Genomic DNA, 12,837 nt, shown 5'->3' on the forward strand with positions numbered 1-12,837 from the left:
GAATGAGCTTCAAGATGAAGAGGTTTCTGGTAAATGGTAGAGGAGGCTTGTAATACAGCAGCTTGGAGAGGAATGTGTTCTCTGTGGCCCTGGCTGCTAACCAGCAGGGACATACATGGTGCAGTGTAAAGGACACTTGACCTAGAGACTGGGAAAACCTGTGCTTGAATCGAGGCTCTGATAAATAGGCCAAAATAGATAAAACACTAATATCTCTTTTGCCCACCCTTCTCTAAAGGAGACATTGATTCCTCCCAGAAAGGAAGTATGAGCTTGGGGGCCAAAGACAGGCCCATTGTTCTCCTTAGGGAGAGGGGGTGCTGGGCTGAATTAGGTCTATCCATAATTTTAAATTCAAACTAAATGACTAATTTTTGTTTCTTAACTGAGAAAGAGGGACCCAAAATTCTATATCCAAGGCTTACTCCCTTCCTACCAAATACTAGTTCCACAGTCAACACACATAGCCAGTAGAAAAAGCCATTTATCCAAGTCAAAAGCAAAACAGAAATGAGAGAAAATATACATATGAATGTATATAATGTGGACAATACAGAGTGAAGGAGCTCTCCCATTGGAAGCAAGGTAACTCAGCTCGACCAACAGAGACATTCCCAAATTTTACCCCAAGGGAAATTTCCCAAAGTCTTTAGTGTAGCAAACTGAGAAGATTATACTTCTACTAGTTGCCTTCTTCCAAGGGTTTTTTCTCTTCATGTACCTGAAGAAAGGTTGAAATTCTCCCACACCTTCTCTCCTAATACTAGTGCCCAGAAGAACTTGAAGAAGACTGGAGAAACTTCCTCTCTCTTCTTTTCCTTCTCACTAATTCTGCTTCACCGTTCATTCAGGTACAAGTAATTGATTTTAACCAATGAAGAGAGAGGTATATACCAGTGGGCTTTGGGGCTAGGGTTACATAAAGAATTTGACATTTTCTTTATTTCAGTTCAGCTAAATAAAGTGCTCCCTCTCCACCACCACCTTACACCTTTCCCGAGTCCTTTATGAGACAGACACTAGTCTATCACTATTGATGTACCAAGTCCTCACAATGGATTTCATAATTGCATTTTGACCTGGAGAAACATATTTTTATATTTTCCTTCTCCAAGATTTAAAGGTCCTTGGCATTGCAGAAGGGAAAATAATTTGAGGATTTCAAGTTTGAATTATCTTTCATTCTGGTGATGCTTTTCTTGAACATCTGAAGTCTGAATGACTTCTCCAAAATAATGTTTCAGAGCTTCTTTGGGTCTAGGGCAAATTCCCTCTTAAAATGATAGATATTTTATAAACATTTCAGTGGTAAAAAGAGGTTGAAACTGATAGAGGCAGTAGATCAATGCAAAAAGATGGAAATTTCCAATTATCAAAGATGGACTCAGATGGAAACAGACTGCAGAAGCCAGAGAGCTAATAATTGTCCATGGTGCAAGAGGCTCTTAATGAAGTTGCCTAGATAATGGCAGCTCAGTCCCATAGTGACAGTGCCTTTGATTTCTCACCATCCAACATCAACACACACTGGCACCATAAACAAGTGGACTGCAATACAGAGTGCAGTTGAATGTTAGCTTACTTTTGTTATGAGGCTAGTATGCCTGGGAATGGGAGAATCAATATGCCCAATTCAGTATAGCCAAGGTGTGGGAAACATATAGGTCACTAAATAGCAGTGGGTGCCCCTGAGAAATCTGATATGCTGGGTAAGCTGCAAACCATGCTTCTCATTTTCCTATCAAAGGAAAAGAGAAGAAAGTGTGTCTGAAAAGGGGAGATCCAGAGTATTCTGGAACATGAAAGCTTTCCATAAGTTTATTCACACCATGCCTTACTTAATTCATGATGGAGTTACAAGTAGAAAATTATTCATTGTTTATTCCTATATTGTTCCTGGGCTGATTCTACTACTCTACCATGGAATACATGTTGTTTTATATCCCACCTCAGTTCAATATTTTTATCCATGACCTAGATAAAGGGAAAAATTACAGGCTAGAAAGGAATTGCTAAACCAAACAAGATGAAATTTAAGAAGTATAAATACCAAGTCGTGTACTTGCATTCAAAATATAAACTGTCCAAATATAGAATGGGGTAGGGGAATGCATGGCTAGATAAGATTTCATATGGAAAAGACTCCAGAAGTTTAACATGAGTCAAATATGTTACAGAAGCCAAAAGAGCTGTGATTTTATTGGTTGATAAATACTTATTGCCTTGATGTGATGATTTATAGAGAGCTCCTGGTAATGTGACTCCCTGTATCAATGAAGATCAGGAAGTGTTTTGCAACTTCTATTCTCAGAGAGTTGGCTGGGGATACAGAGAGCTTAAGATAATTGCCCAGGGTTGCACAACCAATATGTGTTAGAGTTGGGACTTGAACCTAGGCCCTCTTTACTCTGAGGCCAGTACTATCAAATATAAAATTCTGCTTCAATGTAATCTTTGGCTTGTAGAATCACAGAGTGAAGAAAAGAGAATAAATAATTTCTCCATAACTTGACATGGGCAAAACATAATAGGATTACTACAATAAATGTTTTTTTTTGCGGTGAATTTATTTGAAATTAATTTGGTTATGGGTGCCACATTTAGGAAGGATAATGGCAAACTGAAATAGAGTTCAGATGAGGGTAACTGGGGTGGCAAGAGGACTGGAAATCATGACATATAAGTGTTTGTTAAAGGAACTGAAGGAATATGGAGAAGGAAAGATGAGTCAGGGATATAATTGCTATCTTCAAATATTTAAAAAGCCATTGTATGACATAAAGGTAAAAACGGATTTACTGAGACCCTAAAAGAAGTCCTAAACACATTGGATGGACCCCCTGTGATGAATGGATGAGAAGACATGGATTTGAGTGAGTGTAGGGACAGGTATAGATGGAATCCAATCTACATCATTGGATGGAATATTAACATTGAAGAAATAACAGATTCATTGGAGTACTGAGTTAGATTCCTGGATAAAAAAAGAAAGGGGGATACATTTTCAAGGGACATTCCTTAGGGTTACTTTGAGCTTTAAAATGCTATTCTATGCTAAGTAGATGATGGTTCATGATACTTATGGGTATAGCTCATCTACAGAGGGAATTTCCCATTGCCACACTAAGGTTTCATAACCTTTAAGATTAACTCTAATCATTGAGCATTCCATTGCCTTCTTTGCCAGGGTCTGCTCAGATCTTGATACATAATTCTGGTGCTTTAAACATAGTAGATACTCAATAATTGTTTATTTAAAAAAATGTGCTAACTTGTTTCCAGGATTAGACCAGATAAATATACATTTATGCCCTGATCTCCATGGTTGCCACTCTGGTCCAATTGTGGGCCATTGTTCCTCCTATAGATATCTCTTTCCGGGACCTCAATTCTGAGTTTTGGAGATGAACCCATGAATACCCAGCAAGGAGTCTGTGATTTCATAAAAATCACAAACTCTGTCTTCTCTGGTACCCATTTCAGGTTTTCCCCTGATTTCTAAATCTGGCCTTACTACTCTATTACAGAGAATATCCTTGAGTATTGGTCCCCAGTTTAAATAGTGGCTGCTGTTATCCTGGCCATTGGTTTTCTAAAAAGAGAGTCAAGCTTGGGTACCAAAAATTATCTTGAAAATAAGACTGAGTTGCAGTACTCTGGTTTCTTCAGTGTGGCAAGGTGTAGTGGAAAGATACCTGTACTTAAGAAAATAATTATAATGATGATAGCATTTATGGAGCACTTTAATATTTGTAAAGTACTTTAATGTGTTATCTTGTTTGCTCCTCACAAGAACCCTGTGATAGTATCATATCCATTTTGAGAGGCTGAGCAAATGATAGCACAGTTTAAGTGACTTGCCCAGGTTCATATAGCCTTGAGACAAGTTTAAACTCAGGCAATTTGACTCTGAATCCGAATTTCTATGTATCTACCTGCTTAAATTAAACTCTGACTCTTTCATTCGTTCTGACATTGGAAACCTGATTTTATATCTTTGGTCCTCCATTTCCTCTCTATTAAATGACATTTTTGGATGAGATGTTCCCTAAAGTCCCTTTCAACTACAAAATTATATAATTTAGGACTACCTGTCCTCATTTCTAGTAGGATATTTATTCAGTTAAGATAATCAAAACATTTCAATTTATATCCATGTAGCCAAAACATCCTTCAAATCCAAATGTCACCATTGTGACATCTTCTAACACTTGTACCATCCTGCAGATGCTACAACCCATTGGTGCCAAATAGCATAATATGTGGAATTTTGTTGGAGGCATAACATTTATATATTCTGAAAGAACAGAGAACACAGATGCTGAATCACCTATTGACTGTTTTGATGGGCAGTATGTGAGTGGGGCCCCATGGCTCTAACTGCAGGGAATATACATTGTCTTCAAATATCCCCCATTGGGTCCACGTATAAAAAATAACTCCAAAGAGCAAAACCAGGACTGATTTCTGGAATACCCAGTGACCTGTGCTTTTATACAGTATGAAATCAATATATGCTGCTAATATTGGTTGGGAGTGAAATGAAACATTCTACTTCATATGTTGGAGGTACATGGTCCTAGAGATCACAACACAAAAATGGAAAGAAGACTAGACTTGAAAGCCTGGGATGGGATTCTAGTTCTATTGCTATGTTTGTTTTGGACCTGTGACTTTTTCCATGCAGGGAACTCCATAGGGTGAAACTCCCTTGACTCATGCAGATCGGGAAGACATGTGTAATTTATTTTCTTTCTTTATTTTTCTTTTCACGGGGCAATGGAGGTTAAGTGACTTGCCCAGGGTCACACAGCTAGTAAATGTCAAGTGTCTGAGGCTGGATTTGAACTCAGGTCCTCCTGAATCCAGGGCCAGTGCTTTATCCACTGTGCCACCTAGCTGCCCCATGTGTAATTTATTTTAAAAAATGTTCTGAAGCACTGAGAACTTAAATGTCTTTCTCTCAGTGACACAGCTAGATTGAGGAGGAAGGATTTGAATCCAGGTCATCCTGAATCTAAACCCAGACCATTATCCACTCTGCCATGCTTCTTATTTTAACTAATTAGGTATATTATATTGGCCTGATTGCTTTGACCAGATTTCAGTTACTTACTCTGTAAAGTGAAATGACTGAACTAGATAAATATGAAATGAGAATGATACTTAAATGCTTGAGAGGCCCAGATTCAAATTGGGCTCCTGACACTTACCTCTTTAAGCCTGAGTTTTTTGTATCTGTAGCACTTAATCCACAGGGTTATTGTGAGGATCAAATGAGATAATGTCAACTGTTATTCTTAGATGATTTCTAAAAACCCTCTGGCTCTAATATTCTATAATTGGAAGAATAGATTGATAAAATAATTGCTATTCCTATTGGTAGAGGGATAGTGCTATAAGAGAAGGTAGTTTTGGTAGTGGCAAGATAAGTTTTGTTAGAGGACCTCAAATTTAAACCAGATAAATATTACACTATGAATTCATTCATTCAGAGAACACTTATTAAACACATTTTATATACAATACACCATGGTAGATGACTGGAATATTACATTAGATGTTATACAGTCTCTACTTGCAAATAGTAAATAATCTAGTGTGGGTAAGGGAAGATTTATTCCCAATATGTAAAATATAAGGACATTTAAAATAAATGCAAATGAAAGATCTCAACACATTATAATATTTTCCTTTTGAGTTCCAAATTCTCTCCTTCCCTCCAGTTCTTCACCTACCCATTGAGAAGACAAGGAAAATGATAACAATTATACATGTGAAATTGTGCAAAATTTATTCTCATGTTAGTCATGTTGTAAAAAAAAAAGAGCAATAAAATAAGAAAATGAAAAAAGAGTGTGTTTAAATCTGTACTCAGAGTCTATGAGTTCTCTTTCTGGAGAAAACACTTTTTATCATGGGCCCTTTGAAATTGTCTTGGATCATTGTATTGATTAATTGAACATCATTACAATATTGCTGTTACTGTGTACAATGTTCTTTTGGTTCTTCTCACTATACTTTGCATCATTTCATATGTCTTCCCAGGTTTTTCTGAAATCATCCTGCTCATCATTTTTAAAATTTTTTTAACATTACCATATTAATCATTTTATATAAAAAGACTCAAGTAAAAAAAAAAAAGAAGAAAATGCAAAGTAGCATGTTTCACTCCTGTGTTCATTCAGTATCAGTTATTTTTCTGGAGGTGGTTAGGATGCTTTATCATTTGGGATTGTCTTGGATCATTGTATTGCTGAGAGTAGTTAAGTCATTCACAATTGCTCATAGAACACTAATGCTGTCACTGTGCACAATGTTCTTCTGGTTCTTCTCATTTCACTATACATTAGGTCATATAAGTCTTTCTGGGATTTTTCAAAATCATCCTGCTCGTCATTTCCCACAACACAATAATATTCTACCACAATCACACACCACAGCCTTTTCAGTCATTCCTCAACTGATAGGCATTCTCTTGATCCCCAATTCTTAGCCAACACAAAGAGTTGCCATATTTTTTGTACAATTTGTTTCCTTTTCTCTTTTTCACAGTTACTATTGTTAACTGTTTCCCTCCATCCTATTCCCTTCCCCATGATATTTACTCTATTGTCTATCTTCTTTCACCCTATCTCTCCTCAAAAGGGATTTGCTTCTAACTGCCCTCTAGCCCACTCTGCCATCCCTTCTTTCACCCCTCCTTCCTTATCCCCTTCCCTTTTCTACAGGGTTAGATAGATTATTCCACCCAGTTTAGTGTTTATATTAATCTCTCCTTGAGCCTACTTTGATGAGATAAGGTTTTTGAACCAATTCTTATTAGTGTGAGGTTCATTCATTGCCCTGCTCCTCCCCCATCTCCTCCCATAATCCATAAACCTTTCATGTGGAATTTCACCCCATTCTACCTTTCCCCTTCTCCCTCCCCCAGTGCAGTCCTCTCACCATTCAATTTTACCCTAAAAATGTCATCTGGGGAAGCTAGGTGACACAGTAGACAAAGCACCCACCCTGGATGCAGGAGGACCCAAGAACAAATCTGGCCCCAGTCACAAGACACTCACCCACTGCTTATCCCCAGGCATGTCACCCAACTCTGACCATGCCACACAAAAAAAAATAAACAAAAAATAAATGCTTTACAGATATCATGCCTTCATTATCAATTCCCACCTGTGCCCTCTGTCTAAATTTATTCCTATCATCTGACCTAATACTGAGAAATTTCTTATTAGACATATCTTCTTTCCATATAGGAATGTAAGTAGTTTAACCTTTTAACATCCCTCTTAATTTCTTTTTCCTGTTTACCTTTTTTATGCTTCTCTAGGTTCTTGTATTTGAAAGTTAAATTTTCCATTCAGCTCAGGTCTTTTCATCAGAAATACCTGAAAGTCCTCTTTTTCATTGAAGTCCCATGTTTTCCCCTGAAAGATTATACAAGTTTTGCTGGCTAGGTGATTTTTGGTTGTAATCCCAATTCCTTTGCTCTCTGGAATATCATATTCCATGCCCTCTGATTCTTTAATGTAGAAACTGCTAGATCTTGTGCTATCCTGACTGTGGCTCCATAGTACTTGAATTATTTCTTTCTGGCTGCTTGAAATATTTTCTCCATGACCTGGTAGTTCTGGAATTTGGCTCTGATATTCCTGGGAGTTTTCATTTTGGGATCTCTTTCAGGAGGTGATCAGTGGATTCTTTAAATTTCTATCTTACCTTATGCTTCTAGAATATCAGGGCAATTTTCCCTGACAATCTCGTGGAAGATGATGTTTAAGCTCTTTCCTTGATCATGGTTTTCAAGTAGTCCAATAATTTTCAGATTATCTCTCCTGGATCTCTTTTCCAAGCCAGCTGTTTTTCCAAAGAAATATTTCACATTGCCCTCTATTTTTTTTATTCATATGGATTTGTTTTACTGTGTCTTGATTTATCATAAAATCATTTGTTTCCATTTGTTCTATCCTAATTTTTAAGCAATGATTTTCTTCAGAGAGCTTTTGTACCTCCTTTTCCTTTGGACCAATTTGGCTTTTCAAACTGTTAACTTTTTATTCATGACCCTCCTTCATCACTCTCATTTCTTTTTTCTATTTTTCCTCTACCTCTTTTACTTTTCCCTCTACCTCTCTTACTTTATCTTCAAAGTACTTTTTGAGTGTCTCTATGGCCTAAGACCAATTCATATTTATCTTGGAAGCTTTGGATGTAGGAGCCATGATGTTGATATCATCTTCTGAGGGTGTACCTCAATCTTACTTGTCACTAAAGAAACTTTCTATGGTCCTTATCTTTCTCTGTATGTTCATCTTGACCATCTTTTACTTGACTTTTAACTCTTTCTTAAAGAGGGGCACTATGTTCAGGATGCACTGTCCCAAGCTTCAGGGAGTCTAAGGTGGTGTTTAAAGAGGGGCAGGTTCATTACTTGCCTGGGCTCTCTGGTGTATAATGTGTCAAGATAATGGAATGTGGTAGATAAGGGGATTTAGCAGATACTCAAAGGCCCACCTGGAAATTAATCTAAACTGATTGAATTAAGTGAGAGTGATTGACTGCTGATTAGCCTACTTCCAGTTAACTAGATTGTAAACACATCTGGCTGGCCCTTAAGAAGGTATTGTTCTCAGAAGCTAAAAACTTTGAACTTAACTTGAGACCACCTTCACGTCCAGTGAACCAATGGATTTGAATGACACTAGCCAATCAACTTGAAGAACCTCTCATTTCTGGGAGGAGAGTACACAGTTGGAAGAGGACGCTGGCTGAGGGTTTATTTCCTTTTTTGGTTTGAGACATTGGTTTGGTGGCAGGACTTCATGTGGGAGGTTTAGGAAGGCTAGGATTTCCATGCTATAAGAACTCTGTTATCGATCTTTCTCTTTCCTTACTATCTTATATCTTTTAACAAACTCTTAAAAAAACCTAAACTCATTTATCGGTAATTTTAGCTAGTTTCTCCCCAAAACTGGGGGGACAGATTAGAACCCACATTTAGAATTTTAAAATACAAAGTAGATAACCCCAGGCCAACTTGCTAATTAACTAGGCAGCAAAACTTTGTGTGCTGTGGTTGTTAGCTCTGATGAGTCTGTTCTCCTCCCCAACCTGGACCACTTGCACTCAAGCCTACTTCCTGGTTCCCAACAGGGGTGAAACACCTAAGTTGTGCCTCAACATCAGCAAACACCCCTGTAATCTCCCACTGGCCAACCGCTCATCCCTCTCACCAGACCGTGAGCTTACTTCGAAATGATACCAGTGCTGCAGCTGATTCAGAGGCTCCGGAGGTCTCTTTCTCTGGCAAGGCCTATCTAGGACTGGATCTGTGTCAGAGTGAGCTCAGGGTTGTGCTCCACTCCCAACCTGGCACAGCAGCCCCCTTCTGCTCACCTTCTAAGCAGTATTTGGCTGGAAAATTATCTCAGCCCGTTATTTTGTGGGTTTTGCTGCTCCAGGAATTGTCCTATAGCATTATTTAGGGTTTTTTGGGAGTGTTGCTGTCATGAGTTCCCAAAGTATTATAATATTTAAAGGAGAGAACTCTTCTAGGAAGATGTGATACCTCATTTGGACTAGAAGAAACCAAGGAAACAGAAAAGAAGGTGATGTGGAGGAGTTTCTTGTAGGCAGCGAAGATGACATGAGCACAGGCAAAGAGATAGGGAAGATCAGGATGAGATTAGATTATGGACAGGAAGGTAGATAAAGAATAATATGCCAAAAGATTAGAAAGATAGCTTTTAGAGAGATTTTGAAGAACTTTGAATGTCAGGATCAGGATTTTATACTTTATTTAGTAGGCAATATGGAATAATTTCAGTGGAGGAGTGACAATAACCATAGAGGGGGCAGAATAAGGTTCAATAAAAAGATCACTGGATGGGGCATTTTAAGTGACCCTGTGGACGTCTCATCTGAAAAATGAGGATCTTCTACTAGATGATCTCTGAGGTCTCTCAGCACTAAATATCAAGAAAATATAACATAGAAATTCTTTTTTTTTTTTTTTTAGTGAGGCAATTGGGGTTAAGTGACTTGCCTAGGGTCACACAGCTAGTAAGTGTTAAGTGTCTGAGGCCGGATTTGAACTCAGGTACTCTTGACTCCAGGGCCGGTGCTTTATCCACTGCACCAATAACATAGAAATTCTTAAGCATTTGGGGGTCACGGATTCAGAATAATGTCTTGTTTTGTTTTTTAATTCATAATTGAAGGAAATGATAAATTTCAATGGGAGGTTAGTGAAAATAAATATGTAATCATTTTTTTCCCTTCCAAGTTCAGACACCCACTGCAATCTATTTCCAGTTCTGTGTACCCTAAGATAAAAGACACTACTATATCATTTCAGTAGGAAGAATAATTAATCAGTTGTGTAAAGAATAGTTGAAGAAACAACAGAAAGGTCACAGGAAGACTACTTAAGAGACTATTACAATAGTCTACTATAGATAAGAAGTAATGAAAGACTGAATGAGAGTGATTACAATGGTAGTTGAGTGAAGGGGATTGTTTCATAGATATTTTGAAGGGAGGATCCATTGGAATTGACAATAGATTGGATATATAAAGTGAAAAAGTGAGAAGAGTGAATAATTATTCTACTATTGAATCTGAATGACTGGGAAGAAGGTGACATCAGCAATATAAATAGAGGATTTGGAAGGAGCAGTAAGGTGGAGAGCTCAGTTTTAAACATTTTTAATTTAAGATATGAAGTGAACATCTATATGAAGATATTAAATAGGCAGATGGAAACATAAGACTGGAGCCATGAGGAGAGATTGAGGGTAAAATACAAATTTGGAAGTCCTCTTCAAAGTGATGATTCGAAAATATATAAATGTATGAGATAAAAAGGGTACAATATAGAGAGGAAGGCTAAGAATGGAACCCATGTTTAATGGGTGGAAAGTGCTATGAATATTTCTTACTTTCTTAGCCTCCTTAAAACCATTTCACAGAACCATAGAATGAGAATATTTGGGAGTTGGAAAGGACCTCAGAGGGCATTCCATCCAACTCAAACGTGAAAATTAATCACAACTATAACATGCCTGATAATTGATCATGGTTTCTCAGCCTCTGCTTAAACAGACCAGAGATGGGGAACCTACTGACTCTTGAGACAGTCTACTATTTTTAGATAGATCAAATTATGAAGTTTTATTTTCCATGACATTGAACCCAAATCCATTTCTTTGCATCTTGTCCCCTATTAGATCTCTACCGTCACCAATGCTTCCACATAAACACACATATATACTTTGGTACCTTTGAACTTCAAAACATAATTGTAATCTTCATTTAGAAAAAAAAAATTCAAGGGAGAATGTAAAGTATATCCAAAATTCAAACTGGTTTTACTAAAGGTACGGGAAAACAAATAATAGAAATTTCAGCTTAATGAATTTTAATAATATTATATGGTTAGTATGAATAGGATTTAAATTAAGAATGTCAAATGGTGAGTTCACATAAAAACCATGATATTATGGAATTGTAACTTTATTTTTCAGTTGACTTAAATTCTAATTCAAAATCATTTTATAAGTATCATCTGAGTCTCATTTCCTCCAAAGGAGGCCCAAGTTCCTTTGCAGATCTTAACAAGATTCTCAAAAATTTTCAATATGTGATTTTTTCCCTTTTTAAAATATTTTATTTATTTCCATTTACATGCAAGGATAGTTTTCAACATTTGTCTTCATAAGATTTTTGGTTTCAAATTTTTCTCACTCCAATCCTTCCCTCCCTATATTTCCAATTCTTTGCCACCACAGAGAGCTGCTATAAATATTTTTGTACATATGGGTCCTTTCCCCCTCTTTTTTTTGCCGGGCAATGAGGGTTAAGTGATTGCCCAGGGTCACACAACTAGTAAGTGACAAGTGTCTGAGGCCAGATTTGAACTCAGGTCCTCCTGAATCCAGGGCCAATGCTTTATCCACTGTGCCACCTTGCTGCCCCTCTTTTCCCTTTTCTATGATCTATTTGGGATACAGATCTAGTAGTTGTACTGCTGGGTCAAAGGGTATGCACAGTCCCATAGCCCTTTAGGCATAGTTTCAAATTGCTCTCCAGAATGATTACATCTGTTCACATCTCCACCAACAATGCATTAGTGTTCCAATTTTTTTCACATCTCCAACATTTATTATTTTCCTTTTTTCTCATATTAGCCAATCTGTTAGGAGTGAGGTGGTACCTCAGAGTTGTTTTAATTTGCATTTCTCTAGTCAATAGTGATTTAGAGAACTTTTTTTTCATATGGCAATAAATAGCTTTGATTTCTTCATCTGAAAACTGCCTGTTCATATCCTCTGGCCATTTCTCAATAAGGGAATGACTTGCATTCTTATAAATTGCATTTAGTTCCCCATGTATTTTAGAAATTAAGCCTTTGTCAGAAATACTGGCTGTAAAAATTGTTTCCCAGCTTTCTGCCTCCGTTCTAATTTTGGATGCATTGCTTCTGTTTGTACATAAACTTCAATATGTGATTTTAAAAGTGCTTTACAAAACCCAAAATAAGAAAATCAGAAATTAGAGACTCTGTGACCAGTTTTCTGTTCAGATAAACTATCCGCTGTCTCTTAGAAAGAACCACGAATTCTAAATTTTTAGAAATTGGAGAAATAAGATAAAGTTACCCACACACCAATGCAATAATGTAGCAGAAAGTTTTAAAATAAAAACTGAACTGACAGTATTGACTTAAATATCCGTGAGCCTTTGGATTTACAGAGCTATATTGTTGAAACTTGGCCTTGGATTTATAATAGAAGGCTGGAGAAGTTCTTCATGTAGATGATGATGTGAGCAAAA

Source organism: Dromiciops gliroides, chromosome 2 (genome assembly GCF_019393635.1).
Source record: "Dromiciops gliroides isolate mDroGli1 chromosome 2, mDroGli1.pri, whole genome shotgun sequence".
In the NCBI taxonomy this organism is placed as follows: Eukaryota; Metazoa; Chordata; class Mammalia; order Microbiotheria; family Microbiotheriidae; genus Dromiciops; species Dromiciops gliroides.